The sequence below is a fragment of the Ovis aries genome, chromosome 2 (assembly GCF_016772045.2).
Source record: "Ovis aries strain OAR_USU_Benz2616 breed Rambouillet chromosome 2, ARS-UI_Ramb_v3.0, whole genome shotgun sequence".
Taxonomy (NCBI): Eukaryota; Metazoa; Chordata; class Mammalia; order Artiodactyla; family Bovidae; genus Ovis; species Ovis aries.
In genome coordinates, this window is record NC_056055.1 from 201,664,653 (window position 1) to 201,683,502 (window position 18,850).

An 18,850-nucleotide genomic window follows, 5' to 3' on the forward strand; every position below is an offset into this window, starting at 1 on the left:
AGGCTCAGATACCTTCTGACTGTGTGACAAATCCAAACAGAATGCTTTACATAGAAACTTAATGTTTTTGTGTGCTTCGCTCACAGAGAACTCCAAAAGAAAAGACAAATGCTGACAAGCCGAAAGAAAAGTAGTATGGACTCAAGAAAAAGGCTAGAGACCTGAGTTTGGACGTCACAGTACTTGAGGCAAAAGCTGATCCATTTCCATCCTGCATGTGTGGGTGTGCTCAGCTGCTCAGTTGTGGCTGACTCTTTGGGAACCTGTGGCCTGCAGCCCGCCAGGCTCCTCTGTCCATGGGATTTCCCAGGCAAGAATACTGGAGTTGCCATTTCCTTCTCCAGGGAATCTTCCTGACCTAGGGACTGAATTTGGGTCTCCTGCATTGGCAGGTGGATTCTTCACCACTGAGCCACCTGGGAAGCCCCTCCATTCTGCACACTTGTTAGATTATCACGTAAAGGCATTCCCAGCTAACATCCCTTCTCAGGGCAATATGAGATCAGGCCCTAGGATGATACCTCAGAAAGAGCTGAGCTGTTAACTTCTGAGTCTTACAAGAGATGGAGATAACCCCAAATTCTAAAAAGTAGATGCCAAAGATATTTCCACTTAGGGGAATATTAATGCAAAGAAATACTATCAGATTTGTAATCTCTGGCTAAATAGGCCATGTTTGGCCAATAGGCCAAAAGGCATTGGGTATAAAAGAAACACACTACTACCTCTAGTTGGTCAACAATCCTCAGGGTAAGGTAAGCAAATTTGTTTTTAGAAAGTAATATATTATAAGATAGTGAACCAAATGTCACAGGAATATACATCACATAGTTACCAGCACTCCAGGAGGTAATCACAACCCAAAACACCATTTAAGACAATTTTGCTATAAGAAACTTACAAAAGGTATGCCATCTGATAGTTCTGCCAATTTGGTTGTTATTACTTTGATTAGAAAAGTCTTTATAAATAGGAATAAAATATGCCATACAATGAAGCTAGAAAAAAATGTTAACCAGTGTGTGTCTGCATGCATACATGCCCAAGGAAAGGCCAAGATAGGGCAGGTATATAAAACTACCCTACTGGTGAAATGATTCTAAGAAAATCCTGATTTCTTGTCATGTTTTCAGAAAGAAGCAACAAGTGAGACACCTGTCTTCCAGAAAATGTTGTACAATCTAGGTATTAATTCTCTTTCTGAAATTAAAAGTCAATTCTGCCTTAAGTTACCCTACTTTCCACTTGGACTAAGCAACCTGAAATATTAATAATGATTTGACTTCCCTGGTGGCTCAGATGGTAAAGCGTCTGTCTACAATTCAGGAGACCCAGGTTGGATCCCTGGGTTGGGAAGATCCCCTGGAGAAGGAAATGGCAACCCACTCCAGGATTACTGCCTGGAAAATTCCATGGACAGAGGAACCTGGTAGGCTACACTCCATGGGGTCGCAAAGAGTCGGAGACGACTGAGCAACGTCACTTTCACTTTTCTTTCTTGCTTCTAAGACAAAAATCTCCAAATTAATATATGCAGAAGCAAGAGGGATAAGAATTTTCAACACTAATTTCCTATACACACAATGGAATACTATTCAGTCATGAAAAAGAATGAAATACCACCATTTGCAGCAACACAGATGGACCTGGAGATGATCATACTAAGTCCAACAGAGAAAGGCAAATGTCATACCACTTATATGTAGAATTTAAAATATGATACAAATGAACTTGTTTACAAAACAGAAACAGACTCACAGATATAGAAAACAAATTTATGGTTACCAAAGGGGAAAGGGAAAGGGAGGGCTAAATTAGGTGTTTGAGATTGGTAGATGCAAACTGCTATACATAAAATAGACAAACAACAAGGTCCTACTGTATAGCACAGTATCTTGTAATAAGCCATGATGAAAAAGAATATAAAACAGAAAATATGTATGTATATATATATGAATCATTTTGCTGTATACCATAAACTAACACACTGTAAATCAATTATATTTCAATAAAATAAAAAATTAAAGTATAAAATACAACCAATACCAATTTCTAATACTAACAAGATACTAAGATTGGTATTTTCTGAGCTTTCTTTAATGATGAACTCTACATCTGAAGGACAAACTGGCACTCGCTCCCCTTCTCTCTTTCTCGCTCTCTCATGGATATGTATATATGCATGGCTGAGTCCCTTTGTTGTTCACCTGAAATTATCACAACATTGTTAATCAGCTATACACCAATGCAAAATAAAAAGTTTTTTATAACAGATAAATAGTATAAATAATGAGATGAAAAATTAAAACTCTTTATTCTCTGACCTCTCCCCCTCCAAAAAAATAAGTAACTTTAGCATTTTACTAAATGTCAGACTACCAAATTTAGAAAAGCTTTAGGATATGCATGGATATATTCTTCATCCTGGTTATGATGATTATATGTTAAGATCTCTCAAAGGCAAAGTTTGTAAACTTCTTCTGCGAAATTACTTTCACAAATTGGGGAGGATATTATGGCAAAGATCTTGTGTGTAAAATACTGAAACAACAAAAAAATATTGTTCTCATGGACCAGGTTCAAAACTGTAAGTCTGTTTATTCCTAATCAATAAAAAACAAAATCACTCTGAAGGTCAGAGTTCTTTTATTTACTTTTTGTTCAGCGTGGTTTACCTTTTTCTCCCCACATGGAAATTGTGGAGTTCCTACCCCTGCATTTTTCACATGTTGGACAACCATACAGGGAAATGAATTCATCTCTAAGAAAAATCAAGACAAAGCATCCTTGTAAATGACTGCTCATCAGCATCATTTCCGAAGTGAATGAGACACAATATTTGTATTTTCAGGGGTTGCTGGATATACTGTTGCCTCTGTCTCATTCGCCTAATTGAAGATAAAGTCTCAAACCAACAAGGTGGCCAGTGCCGCCTCCATGAATTGCCCCAGAGAATGAGAACACTGTTCTAAATTATTTACTTCAAGTCTCATCTGTGTAGCCCTGGTCCCAAAGCAGATTCCTTTTACCTCAGACATTTTCAATAACAAGTGGCTAACTGGTGGGCACAAGAAGAGTTTTAGTTGTTTTGTTGAACCTTCTTCGTTTCAGTTATATGCTTATAACTATTTCAACAGCGATTTTTAAAAATATATCCAAAATTCTGCAGGCACATGAATGTAAAGCATGTTTTATTTAATTAGTTTAAAATCATCAAGGGGAAAAAAAAAATCAGAAGAAAATGTATGGCATGACTTAAATATACCACAAATCACCCCATCTAATTATTAAGTAAATGCTTATCATATTGAAACTGTCTTGAATAGAACATAAATTAATAATTTATCCTACATAAATATTTCTAAAGCCCTTGCCCGCAGTTGTCTGGCATTTTAATTATCAACCGGCCAGGGAGGAGGTGTCACTTGGACATTCCCATTATGCAGCCTGAGCTATAGAGAACATGGCGTGGCACCTGGGCACTGAAAATAAAAATACACTTTTATGAATAGAAAGGTCATGAATATTGAGAATGTGAAAATGGAGGGAAATTAATAAATTAACCAGGATATTGCTTATTAAAATTTTATATCAGTAATCTTATTAAAACATATTGTAAGTATTGAGCAAAGTGGTCATTAACTATTTTCCTCATATAGGCAGCAGAGCCTTCTCGAGGGAGAGATTATAAACAATCCTCTCTGTGGTGTTAGCTGAGGTTGTGTAAGACCAAGAAACATGTTGACTGAAAAGGAGTAGAACAAGCCTCTGCACAGCGGAGAAAGGCACCTTCTACCAGAGCTCTTGGGTTACAGGTCACTGACAAAAGAAGGGAGTTGGGCAAAAAGAGCCTCTCACTGGCCTTCTCCCTCATCCTTTAATGGAGAGTTTTGTAAGCTCCAAAATACTTCCAGCACCAGCAAACAATACATGAGGCTGGCAGAAAATTCAATAAAAGCAAAATAATTCAAAGCGCAAACGAGATAATATAATGCCATCTAGCTTCATTGCTAATACAGGTTATCTCTAAAGACAAAACAAAGAGTTGGGGCCAGAAATTCCCTGGTCGTCCAGTGGTTAGGACTTTAACCACTGTTAGAGCTTTCACTGTGGTGAGCACAGGATTGAGCCCTGGTTAGGGAACTAAAATCCTGCAAGCCATACAATGTGACCACCACCACCACCAATAACAACAACAAAAACTGGGGCTAATTTTTAAACAGAAAAATCGATATGCTTATGATTTCTAGTATTTTAATAATACCATTTGTGATGTTAAATGACCTTAAGAGTTTCTGAATCTGCCATTTCTATTGAAGTGCTTTCTTATTTACATTATTATGACTTTCACATTCCTTCAGCAATTTATATAGTTGGCTCCAAATTGCTAGTGTGCAAAATACATGCTCAGAAATATTTGGGAAACATTACCATGACTAGCTCTGTAAAATTTACTTCCAAGGTTGTGCACTAGCCCTTGAAACTTTGTCTGGGACAGGTGAGAAATTACCTTTGATGGGCCTTTAATCTTTTCAGAGCAAGAAGAAAACCCAAGCCTGGGCCAGGTTTTAGGAAATCTGAGCCTGAGCCCATCGGACCTCTCAGCCACTCCAGGAGAAGACACCAAAGGTCATTACTGACTAGATTTTAACAGATACCTCTTTTTCATACCTCTCAGACATTAGTTATTCTCAACAATTAGGCTATATCTCCCAATGATTACCTAGAGAACCCCCAAATTCAATATACATATTGCCAAGGAATGACAGATCAGTCTATTAATTCATTTCTCATTTACAACTTGGAATAAAGCTCATAAGGGAATGGGAGGATTCCCAAGACGTAGATTCTGCTGCCAAGGAGTTTACTATATGGTGGTTTATAGAAGTACAATGTAAAAGATGATGAGTGTCATAAGTTTCAGATAGAACTAGTACCATTTCAGTTCAAAAGAGGGTGAACGTATTGCCAACTGCTGGATTCAGGGAAAACATTTTGGAAGAGGCGGTACTTAACTTGGCTGGGATTTGAAATGTACATAATATTAACACGCAGCCATAGACATAGTGGTGAGGCTAGGCAAAGAGGGAGACTGAGTGAAGGATTGGACAGTATTAGAACATTTGAACAAAAAGAAAGAGCATGACTAATCCAGAATATCAAAAGAAGTTTCTATTTCCTTAAAAGCTTAAAAAAAAAAACACAGTACAAAAATGGGTAAAGCAGTAGAAGACTTTCTGAAGTGAAAATAATACAGTCCACATTAAAAGAATTCTGAACTATTGGAGTATACACAAACTAACCAGCGAACATTACCCCCCAAATGAAGTGATATTAGATAATCTGTTCAGCCTTTTTGTCACCTGCAACAAATTAGGCTTTCAATATGCAAAACATCTTCCTTCCAGAAAAACAAATGATCATGATTCCATTTAATTGTAATTTAATGAGGCATAATTTATTTTTTAAAGTGATATACACCAGGTGTGTGCCGAAAAAACTGGCCCAGCCAAACTCTAGTGCTTCTCTTTGCAAAAAGCCTCAAACTAGCCAGAGACTATTTTCATTTCTGTAAGCTACATTTTTGTTCACATATTTGTTATAACATAAACTTTTGAAGTAATTCAACCCCCAAAATACTCATATATCATGTAACACAGATATCATATCATATGCATAGTATATTATAGTTTGAAAATGTTAGGTTTCAACCTAAACAAATGATGCCACAACCAATGAACAAGGTTAAAAGGCACACACACCCCCATATTACAGATTAAAGTTACAGAAAGTCAGAGGTGGAAGGGGTCTTGGGACCCTTATGGGCTAACCACATATCCTGCCACCCACCATGACCTATCACATAGTTCCCTCAGAAGGTGCTCTTCACATTTCACCTCCCCTTTTGCATGCCTATCAGTTAGTCTTAACTAATACAATTCTGAAATGTCTGATTTCAGCTGACATGAGCCAAGAACTAGTATCTTCTTATAAGAACCAGGTGATACCAAATTCTTAGCCTAATCATACAAAGTGAATGCTTCAATTTCAGTGGTTAATGTACAGTCAGTTGAAGCTGTGAACTCAGTTACTTGACTGAACAGAGTATTGACATCCTCCCCACTGAAAGCTGACCTAATAGAATTGGTTCTTTCCTAATCTCCAGTCTCATTTCCTTCCAGACACTCCTGAGAGGCATTCTCCCCTTGGCTCACAAATATAAACAGGTTTCCCTGGCTCCCATATTCTACAACCCCACTACAAAGCTGACTGCTGAAATTCATTTGCATTATGTTAAAAACTACTCACCTCCCCCATCACCCCCTAGAGCACTGCTTAGACATGAAGGCAGAGTATTTAGTGTGATTTGAATAAAAGGTATACAGGGCACAACAATGACAATTTGATTTTTATTATTAAAAATGATGTGTTAAATCCTCAAAGAAAATGTCGTTATTGCATTAGTTTAATAAAAACCTCTCTTTTATCATAATATTTCTTTATTAGCAAAGACAGCCTATGCATATAGCACTTTTATATGATGGGGGTGGATAGAATTGAGCATTTAGAGGGAATCAATGTACTCTGCAAATATAAATGCATATACAAAAGTAACATTTGCAGACAAATGTTCAGGCTGTAGAGATGTATTCTGCAATGCACTAAAAGACTATGCATATATCTGTATATGTATATATGCTGCAGTTGGCAATACTTTCTCCCTCCTCTGAAGGGAGATGGCACTAGTTCTATCTTATATTTACGACACTTAGCATCTTTTACATTGTGTAACTATAAAACCTCTTTCTCCCATCATATAGTCAACTCCTTGGGAGTAAAATATGTATATTTTGTGCCTAGTGGTTCAGTTCAGTTCAGTTCAGTCACTCAGTCATGTCCGACTCTCTGTGACCCCATGAATCACAGCACGCCAGGCCTCCCTGTCCATCACCAACTCCCGGAGTTCACTCAGACTCACGTCCATCGAGTCAGTGATGCCATCAAGCCATCTCATCCTCTGTCGTCCCGTTCTCCTCCTGCCCCCAATCCCTCCCAGCATCAGAGGTTTTTCCAATGAGTCAACTCTTTGCATGAGGTGGCCAAAGTACTGGAGTTTAAGTTTTAGCATCATTCCTTCCAAAGAAATCCCAGGGCTGATCTCCTTCAGAATGGACTGGTTGGATCTCCTTGCAGTCCAAGGGACTCTCAAGAGTCTTCTCCAACACCACAGTTCAAAAGCATCAATTCTTCAGCGCTCAGCCTTCTTCACAGTCCAACTCTCACATCCATACATGACCACAGGAAAAACCATAGCCTTGACTAGACGGACCTTAGTCAGCAATGTCTCTGCTTTTGAATATGCTATCTAGGTTGGTCATAACTTTCCTTCCAAGGAGTAAGCGTCTTTTAATTTCATGGCTGCAATCACCATCTGCAGTGAGTTTGGAGCCCAAAAAATAAAGTCTGACACTGTTTCCACTGTTTCCCCATCTATTTCCCATGAAGTGATGGGACCGGATGCCATGATCTTCATTTTCTGAATGCTGAGCTTTAAGCCAACTTTTTCACTCTCCCCTTTCACTTTCATCAAGAGGCTTTTTAGTTCCCCTTCACTTTCTGCCATAAGGGTGGTGGCATCTGCATATCTGAGGTTATTGGTATTTCTCCCAGCAATCTTGATTCCAGCTTGTGTTTCTTCCAGTCCAGCGTTTCTCATGATGTACTCTGCATAGATGTTAAATAAGCAGGGTGACAAAATACAGCCTTGACGTACTCCTTTTCCTATTTGAAACCAGTCTGTTGTTCCATATCCAGTTCTAACTGTTACTTCCTGAGCTGCATACAGATTTCTCAAGAGGCAGGTCAGGTGGTCTGGTATTTCCATCTCTTCTCAGAATTTTCCACAGTTTATTGTGATCCACACAGTCAAAGGCTTTGGCATAGTCAATAAAGCAGAAATAGATGTTTTTCTGGAACTCTCTTAGTGGTTAGTTGGGGATATACAGAAATATAGAGCCCTAAGAGGGCACCATATTTTTTTCAGTTTTCTGGAAGTGGGAGTCCCATATTTGCTAAACAGTCAGCAGCTAGCCTGAAAGTGAAGTTGCTCAGCCGTGTCCGACTCTTTGAGATTCCATGGACTGTAGCCTACCAGGCTCCTCCCTCCATGGAATTTTCCAGGCAAGAATACTGGAGTGGGTTGCCACTTCCTTCTCCAGGGGATCCTCCCAACCCAGGGACTAAACCCAGGTCTCCCGCATTGTAGGCAGACACTTTGCCATCTGAGCCACCAGGGAAGCCCCAGCTAGCCTGATGGACCATGTTAAAAGCCTAACTCACAACAGTCACTCAAGATCTTCTCTTTCAACCTATTGAAAACAAATAAGATAATAAATACTGAAACTTAGGCCTTACAAACCCTGTGTTAGAACAAATATTCCATGTTCCCCAAATCTACAATTTATTAAGTGAAACAGTCCCCTCACAGACAGCTTTCCTTCTAGTATATGCAGTAAAACTTCACTTGTGCCACCTGCCACATGAGAATATAGTAAGCAGGCAACACAACATGGCCTGCAACGGAGCATTCTTGAAACCAAAGCAGTCTGTGCTTTCTTAACTGTAACCCCCTTGTTCAAACCACACTTGAGCATGTACCATGGAGGAACTTAGCCCAAACCAGATTCCTGACAACTTGGCTACTTTCTACCTACCTCATCTATGCAGTGATAGAAGCAACTAAATAAATGGTCCCATCTTATTTCCTTCCTCAACCCTTCCACCTTTGTCTCTAGGAAGGCTTAGGAACTGAAATGGGGGCTGTGCACAATCTAAGTAAAAATTTTCTAAGCACATTAGCACCGAAAAGCAAAGCAAATACAGAACTGAACAGGTTCCTTTGCAAACATTTGCCAGCGGTGTTCTCAGCTCTGGGCACATACATGGTTTCCACTAACACCTCAAGTACCTGGCACCATGAGTACCGTATTCACAAAGTGCTGGGCCCTTGTTATTCCTAGTTTCCAGGAGTATTCTGTGAAACAACTGTTGGCAAACTTCCCCAAAAATTTACTAGCTTTGGCTACTTTGTCAAAACATTGGCAAAAATAGTACTTTCAAAAACAAAACAAAACAAAACATACATTCTACTGCATATTTATATCTCAAATGTATCAAATACATTCAGATATAAGTAGAAAAGCAGTCTACAAACATATGAGTTGCCTCTGTCCTGAAATAATTATAAAGCACTATTTTTTTTTTCCTTGCTGAGCATTTTCTGCTTTAGCTTTGATCACCTCCAGGGTTAAAAACATCTGTTCTCATACAGTACATGGAACATGTCACAGGACTTATTATACCAAAGTGGGAATACCAATTTTAAAAGTCTGTTTATTCCTGTATCTCCTTGAGGGGGGGTTTGTGTCTTTCATCATCTGGTCAATGGTAACAAATGATTGAGAATAAAGTGATTATGAGGATGAGTTCTGAAGTCAAAATTTCTGAGTTCAAAATTGGGTTTCAAGTGGACAAAGATTAATTAATCTCCCTATGGCACAGTTTCCTCATCAGCAAAATTGAGATAATGATTGCACTTCCCTCATAGGGTTCTCTAGAGAGCTTACAACTGTACTGAATATGTGTCAAATGTTCAATAAATGTTAGCCCTCATTATAACCCTAGCGTAGTCTCTGAATGGTTAATAAATCCTTGTTAAATGAATGCATAAATACAGAACTAATATCAAAGTACATTTCCTTTTTTTTCAAAGTACATTTCTTATTTTCAACTTGCAACTTCACATATTCAAAGCCCTCCACTTACAGATGTCTTCCTATAAAGAAGACAATTAAAATAAATCAAGAAAATTATAGGAAGTAGAATAATTTAAATTATTTGGGACAGAGGAGAGTGTGAAGAAAAATTTAATAAATTATATAAAGCAAAATGACCACAAGGACATTTCAGGACAGCACTGAACTAATATTTATTCATACTTCAAAAAAGTAAAACCACTTTCTTTCCCCAAGTAACTTTTAAAATCAGCTTTAATCTGCATCATTGTTGAAACATGTTCATAAGTATTAGTGGCTAATAAAATTAATTTAGCACATTACAGGTAGTTTATTTATAACAAAATATAGTTAAATAGTGCTTCATACTCTATTGTTTCATGAAGGTTTTTTTCTTTTTCTTTCATGAAGAAATATACAGATATAGTTGGAAATAAGGTGGAACTTAGGCACACATACATGTATGCATTAATGTCTAAGTGTGTGCGACTTAGACATACTAGCTCATAATGTAAAAATTATTTCTTACTGAGTGTGGTGATCAGAGAAGTTTGCAAGTAAATACTGCTGTCTACAGGAATAATTTTAGGCACAAAACTTGCAGACAGAATTTAAACTACCCTGTCAATTTCCAATTGACTTCAAATTGATTTAGTTGTATTTTTCTCACACAATTTTTGGCCTTCAAACTGAATTTACTTTAGTTGAACAAACATGCACTTAACCCCAGGCCAAATGGTCATCATTTCCATCAATGGCCATGAAAGGAACACTCCATGTATTTTTTTAATTACTTTGAATAAGCAAAGGTGAAAAGCATATAAATAATGGAACCTAAAGCTAGTGTTGCCTTGTATTTCTTCTATAAAAATCCTACTTTAAACACCATCCAGGATTTGGAGAAACTAGTTAACTAATAAAACTAGGCTTTCCCACTAAGAGTGCCAGTCTCTACCGAGACATACTCACTAGAAGTGAAATATCTTATTTCAGGTTAGAGACTCCACATCTGTGCAAAATGAGTCAATCCCTCCCTGTTAGAGAATAGTGACATTATAAAACTATAAAACCATCATCGAAAGGCAGGTTTTGTCTTTTTTTTTTTTTAGTAAAAATAAAAAGCCCTGAATTTTATTTATTTAGGCCACGCCCATAGTTTATGGACTCTTAGTTCCCTAACCAGGAATTGAACCCTTGCCCTTGGCAATGAGCATGCAGTCCTAACCACTGGACTGTCAGGGAATTCCCCTTGAATTCTCTGTAACTCAGATGGTAAAGAGTCTGCCCGCAATGCGGGAGATCTGGGTTCAATCCCTGGGTTTGGAAGATCCCCTGGAGAAGGGAACAGATACCCACTCCAGTATTCTGCCCTGTAGAATTGGGGTCACAGAGAGTTGGACACAATTGAGCGATTTTCACTTTCTTTCACTTTGTAACCGTTCAGTAACTATTTTTTAAGGATTTTTCACACTGATCAGGGATGAAAGGAATAGAACACTGTACTATCATATCTGTATCCTTTGATTCTTTGGTACAAGTTTTGTGAAGGAGGGGGACAAAAGGAGCCTTTATATTTTCTTTTACATGAAATGTTCTGTTTCAATTAGCTTTAGGAGTGGGAATACGCTGGTATATTGAGTCAAACTTCTCTTTACCCAGAGCACAAACAGACCCAGCTTCTTCCCCATGCTTTTTGCCCAAAATTGCCTAAAAGGTGCTAATTAATGATAGTCTTTATATGTAAGGAGGGACTAAACTGAGACCACTATCTTGAGGGCCATCCTTAAGTCACTGAATAACTTTGAGACATTGCTGTCTTTGGAGATATTAATATTATTATAATCTTTAAATCTATGAATTCAAGCCAGTGATTCTGAAATGAAAGAGTACCTATTTTATGAAGCTTGCAGGACCCTCTTTCCCTACTTTATTAATTTAACATTGAAATCAAAAGAGGGCATATTATTTGCTTCAAAACTCAATAACATGTTCATGCCTGATCTGTGGCATTTCATATTTACAGCCCGTCTTTCAGTGGCTGGACTTCCTTTTTCTCACAGGTTCCCTAGTCATTTTATAACCAGCTCACTGGACCATGGAGTCAAGACCCCTGGATTTACACTATTCTATTGCTATATTGCTAAGTGCCTATATCTTACTGAATGCTGAGAAAGAGTTTTAAATATCTTGGAGGTCAAGTTTTCTACATGTACAAATGGTATGTGTAACTAAATCATGCCTACCTTGGGCTATAAGTATAAATCAAACAAGAAGTCATAGAAATTTCTCCCCACCCTCAGAAAAAACCAACAGGTAACATACTAAAGCTCAGACTTCCAAATAGTTTGGTTGTTAGAATTTTCATTTTGTTGCTACACATCTCTTCCTAATTGTGCCACTTCAATTTTTAACCTTAATAATGTGGGTGGGAATATACTATAAACACAGTGCCAAAAAGCATAAAAGCAAAGTCCATGTCATTTCACACAAAGACATTTACATTTCTAGCTGTTGACCTTACTGCCAATTTTTCTGATACATCACTCAATTTAATTTTCCAATCTGTTGAAAACATTCTCTGGTTGCTGAGTGACTTCATAAATTGTATTTATGACCCTGAACTTAAGTTTCTTCAAATGATATGGCTTTAATAAATAAACAACAATTTTTTTTTTTGCAAAGTCTCATAAAAAATTAAAAGTATGCAAATTAAGGATCGATCAACCAAATAAGTTCACAAAGGATTTTAAAAATTCTCTTCTATATCAGATAAAAGTAAGATGAACAGCTTTCTCAAAAAAAAAAAAAAAAACCCTCTGATAAAATGTTGCAAATTGTGTAACTCTGTGACTTTTTCACAAACTAAAGATACCAAATTAGAAGCATTTCTTTTACAGAAGATTAACACATTTTGCAAAATACATATAGACTTCTAATGAAAACATGTTTCTAAGAACTGACTCAGAAGAGCTACCTAGACACAAAATGAGTCTGAACTTTCCCAGTTATGGTATATAATCTGCTAGAGATAAAAGAAAGATAACCACACTTCGTCAAAACTGAATGTGGCAAGAGTCTCGTTCAAATGATACAAACTTTTTATTGCCAATTCCATGTGTATGGCTGTTTCCTGAACCCCACCTTCGAGGTAAGGGGACAGAGGTGCAAAGAGGGACAGAGAATAACCCTTTACTTTCCTTTGCTGGCATTCTAACGCTCCCATTCACATGTGGCAGGGCATTTGTTCCAATGGATTTAGCCTAGTTTGGATCAAAGCTTCCTCTCTACTTCATTTAACAGATTTGCTCAAATGGAAGGTCTCAAAGGAGAAATAATGCTAGTAAATGGGGAATTTCTGAACACGTGAATATGTAGGTCATTGGCTTTTAAATAAATTAGAGAATAGTTTATCTATTAAGGAAGATTCATTGTACATATTTCATGAAACCATTCTTATTATAGGTCAGTGGACATCCCACAACCATTCCTGGGTAATAGTAAGTCTTGTAAAATAGTCACAAACCTTTTCGTATCTTCAAAAGCCTCTTACTGATTTTCTTAAGTCCATAAAGTGACAAGGGACAAAAGAATGCTATAGGTTAGGATTCATAACCAAATTGTCAAAATGCAAAGAGGTAAACACAGTAAATAGCCAGGCAACTTATTTCATGTCCATAGCGCTGCTAAGTGTGCCAATGCTAAAATAAATTTGGGATAGAAGCAAGGGAAAATGAATATGCAAAAAAAATAAAACCCTACAGAGGTCCTCTTACTTCTCAAAATTGTCTGTCTAACAGAACCCATTTGCATCATTAACAGAGCACTGGAGATAGGGCAGGACAGAGAAGCAAAGCTACTCTGAAACTCACATAAATCACATAAGGCACCTTTGAGACTCAGTAAGGATGGCTTTATGTCAAGTCTGAATGACCTCATAGGGCCTCATATCCAGTGTCTGTTTCTGTCTCATTCCTTCTCCTTCTCTCCCCTCTCTCTAACCAATCCCTCCACATTCAACATCCATAAGTAAATCTGGCTAATAGCCATACCAGCCCATTGAATTCAGAGGACTCAGTTAAAAATCACAATAATTATAATGTTTTCAAGAGAGAGTAGTACAGTAAAAAAAAAAAAAAAATCTATATAATTCTATACTATTGCCCTAATAACATCTTGCTCATGATTTATAAACAACACTGATAATAAACAAAGTGTACCATAGTACCAAAGTACCATAAAAACCTCTATACTATTTCCATAATAACATCTAGCCTTAGATTTCTAAAGGTGGTAGGTATAAAAGTGAAGATATATTTTATTCAAACTACTATCCTATGGCATAACCAAATGTCAATTAGACTAGCAATGACCTTGATCTGTAATCCAAGATAAAAAGCACATCCTGAGATAGAGATTCCTACACAAATGATTTATTTAGGAAGTGCTTCCGAGGGAAACTTGTTAGGGAGTGGGAGAAGCAGGACAGAGAAGGGAAGAAATGCAAGCAAAGCCTCAGCCTCAGCCCAGTCTGCAGACAGCTCTGGAGTGAAAGTCACAGGTCAGCACTGTCCCTGCGACAAGCAGCAAGGAGCTGGGCTTTCATCCTCCTGTGCCTATCAGACATCTATTAAGTGCTTCCAGCTCTCTGTCAGTGTGAGCAAAGGAAAATACAGTAGTCTGAGGAAAGTCCTTTGAATGAAGAGCCAACCAGCAGACACCATGACTTAGAAGTAAATCATGAGGCAGGAGGGTGGGAGGTGGTGCTGGAGGAGTGAAGGATGGAAACCAGAGCAGGCTTGTGATCTGCCTCAGCCTCCTCTGGTGTATCATAGCACTCTGTGACCACAGGTAACAGAAATGCTTAGTAATGTGTCATAGGATTGCCAGAATATTAATGACCAGGTCAGACAATGTCACTTTTCTCCTACTATTCTCATAGGCTCCCATTTGTCATAAAAGTCTCCAGAAGTAGGGCTAACCTTTTCTTTCAAAAGACTAGCAAAGGAGAAAGTGAATGTGCTCAGAGTATATCTTATATAAGGTCAGAATGGCAAAAACAGGCTTCTACCATGTAAGATGGAGCTTCTCTGGTGGCTCAGTAGTAAAGAATCTGCCTGCAATGCTGGAGATGTGGGTTTGATCCCTGGATGGGGAAGATCCCCTGAAGGAGGAAATGGCAACCCACTCCAGTATTATTGCCTGGGAAATCTCATGGACAGAGAAGACTGGTGGGCTACAGTCCAGGGGGTAGCAAAGAGTCAGACAAAACTCGGCAGCTGAACAACAACAACAAATCATGCTTATGGCACAGACACTATGCAACACACTGCCACACCCTGTATCTGGAGTTAGTCTCATGCTCAGGCTGAAGATTCAATATCCTGGCACTGCACGATCTCAAATGTGCTGCTTCCCTTGCCCGGAACACGTGACTTAATTTATGTTCTTAGCTTAGACAGTATTAACAAACTAACAGAGAAGTGTAAGAAATAATAATAAATAAAATCAGAATGGCAAAAGGTTGTCGATCTCTGACTCTGGCAGAAGTCAGGACCTTGTCAAGAAGTATGGGTAGGAAATCATTTCATCAAACAAATGCATTTTCTGTTTTTAAAAGACATGCTGATAAGAATTAAAATGTAAAAAAGCAAGTTCTTGGAAATACAGTTCCTTTCCCCTTAATTTTGTTATTTTACATCAACAAGTGGTATAGTGACAATGGATCAGACATACAAAGTAATTCAGTTTTCCCTTGAAGAACTGCTTTTTCAAATGCTATTTATTATGAATTTAAGTTTTTCATCTAGAAGTCTTAAACATGAAAAACTAGACTTTTTTTAACAATTCTAAATTCATTTGTGAATGTTGTGCATGTGATTTTTGTTCTACATGTACATATACACACATACAAAACAGAGAAATTAATTACTAGATTTATTCTTGGTCCAATCATCAAGAACAAATCCAGGAACACAAACTATAGTGTGACAAATCAAAGTGTTTTTTACTGAATTTGATAATAAGTGAATAATAGATATCATGAAGTATTTATAAAAAATACTCAGTAAACTGAGAATATGCTCCAGGGATCAGACCCATGTCTCCTGCATCTCCTGCACTGCAAGTGGATTTTTTTACCGACCAAGCCATTGAAAAAGCCCAAGCATATACTACATATCAGTAAAACAACTGAGTACAAGACTAGAACTCGTCTTAGGTGTCCATCAAAAATAAATGGCTCTGATTCTGTTTGCTTGGAGGAAAAAAAAATGTTGAGATTCGTCACTGTCCACAGATTAACAACTCATTTATGTTATTATCTACAAAGTTAATTTTTATTTGTTAACAAGTTATTTTATCACTCACATATTTCTGATTCCACTCAAGACAGCCTATCATTTGAAAAATCCATGGCTGGTTTCATGGGGCATAGTAGACCATATCTTCCATTTAACAATGTGGCTGGTGAAACCCAGCTGTCCAACCTTTGCTGTAGTGACTGCAGCATATACAGCAGAAACAATCTGCCTGTTGACCTCCAGCTTAGGTTCAAACTATGTCATTCTGTCAATACCATCTACCTTGATTAGGTTGGGCTTTATACACAACAGGTTATGATCCCAGAGGGATGAAAAGCTTTCCCAAATTAAAAGCAGAAATTTAAAATGAAATACTCATACATTCCTACGCAGTTTCCACTTGATATCCTCAAGGCCCCATGAACTCAAGCTCATGTTGATTGAAAGTGAATGTTTCTTTCTGAGTGTAGCCATCTTACAAATTTAATGGCAGGAGGAAAATAATAAAATGTGTTCTGGGCTTCAATTAGACCTTTTATAACTTGGCACTTGAAAGATGGCAATGCCAAAGAAAAATCATTAATTCCAAAAAACAGACAAAAAGGACTGTGCAGAAGACAGGCCTCCAGGGCCCAGGGCTTTGGCAGAGCATTTCTTCATACCAACACGGCCTGCCTTGGTCTAGCCTCATTGGGAGTCTTCTCTCATGCTTCATGCTATTTAGATAAACTGTATACTGCATACATTGATTCTAAAATCCAAAGCAATACAACCACGCTCTCAAGCTTATCCTTATCCAAAGGAGCTATATAAATAACCAACAATAAAATGTTGACTAGCCTTGAAATGCCTATTCATGCACATGAATGACAGATGAAAGAGCGCGCAGACACACAGAGAAATGTAGACTTAAAGACACTTCCTTCTGCTTTGTGTTTTATAATAGTATGAAACAGACTTGCTCAAGAAGGTAAGCACTCCTATGGGCTCAGTCCAGATAACTGTGGACACACACACACGCTACCCTAGTACTTTAAGCCGCAAGAGAATAGTGGCTTAGTGATGTCTGGAACACGTGTAGCCCCCTGTGAACCTCTGAACTCATTTTCAAATGATGCAACAAGCTCTGTCAATAACAGAATGTATACGTTAGCTAAGAGTCAAGGCAGCAAGAGATTTCACCCCTCTTGGTCTCCTGCCATACCTAATCTGTCAGCACCAAATCTCAAGCAAGACCACTGCCTTTCTTCCCTGATCCTACTCCTGCAGTTTCACGGTGGCTGAAGACTTACCAAACCACAGCGGCTGGTTCCATCACTCGTTCATGCTGTTTGACTTCAGCTGAGGCCCGAGCTAATTCTTCTGTCTCAAACTGACTGCCTCTCACTTTCAGAACTGTCAACCCATTTCTGGTCTCCCTTTCAACACCAAATTTTGGAAAGAGTAATTTACAGCCACTGCTTCTGTATCCTTGACAGTTAATCACTCCTTAACTCCTAAATTCTGGCTCCTGCCCTTACCACTCTAATGAAATTATACTCTAAAGCTTGCCAAGGATTTCTCCCAACCAAACACCAAATCTCATGGCATGGTTTCAAACTTCCCCTCCCTAGACTTCTTAGTTTTCCCCACATGGAAGAGTCTCCTCTGGAGACTCCCAGCCCAGATCCTCTATACTTTATCAGCATCTCCCTTTTCTTCTACCTTCACCTGCCCCCACCTCTCCTGGCATTTCATGGTCTCTTTTCCTTGGTGTTAGTAGTGCTGGTGGCTTCTCCCCTCCCTCTGCTGTCTTTTTAAATTCCAGGTTTTGTGAATAAATTTCTTATCTCTACTATTCTTAGCACTAAACTCTTATTTTCAATGACTGCTACACATCTTCACTTAAGCAGTCTACTAGCACTTCAAAGTCAAATAGCCCAAAGTCAAAACAGCCCAAAATAATCACTTTAACCTTATTTCAACCATCTCTTTCAATGCCCTCCTTGATTCTCTAAATAATTACGCTTCATTGGTAGTCATGAGGCTCAAACCCTAGCATTATCTCTACTCCAGGTAGTTGCAATTTCTGTCAACTTTACTCTCACAATGCTTTTTGATAGTACCCTCTACTCCATTACCACCAGTCTTGTTCAAAACTTCTATGCATTTCAGCTGCATATGTAAGGCAGCCTCCTAAGTAAAATTCCTACACTCTCGATATCATTAAAGGGAAAAAAAGTATTCCTAAGATCCAATTCTGATCATTTGATGAAAGAATATCCCTACATAAATCCTTCAATGGTTTCCACTGCTCATTAAACACCGTTCAAAGTTCTTGGCATGAACCTAAGGCCTTTTCAGATCTGTTCTTCTACCTTTAAGTTACATTATCTAGCTTTGCTATCAACTATCCGCTGGTCCTGACTTTTTCTGACTCAACCCTTTTCTTGTGTGTTCTTTAACCTAAAATACCCTTCTTCTCCATGTTTGCCCATTAAATTTTATTCATCCTTCAAGGTCTAACTATCCAGAAACTTTCATACTCAAGTCAGTTATTCACATATGTGTTCACTCACAATTTTTTTATCTTTGCATCTGCAGAGAGCTTGGGTTCCTGCCTTACATTTAGTAGGGTGGCTAACTTAGACCCACTGTCCTCTTAAGACTCACTTGCTTACTCACTTATTTACTCTACTGTAAGTACGCCTAACCCCAGCTCCTCACAAACACCCATTGCAGTCACTGCTCACATTACCTTAAATTATTCTCCTGACT

At 38.1% G+C, this 18,850-nt stretch overlaps 1 protein-coding gene across 3 annotated transcripts in view; it reads right to left on the reverse strand.

The window, feature by feature from the left end:
• SATB2 (SATB homeobox 2) overlaps positions 1 to 18,850 on the reverse strand; it is a 201,694-nt gene that overhangs the window by 55,912 nt on the left and 126,932 nt on the right. The gene's annotated exons all lie outside the window — the stretch shown is intronic.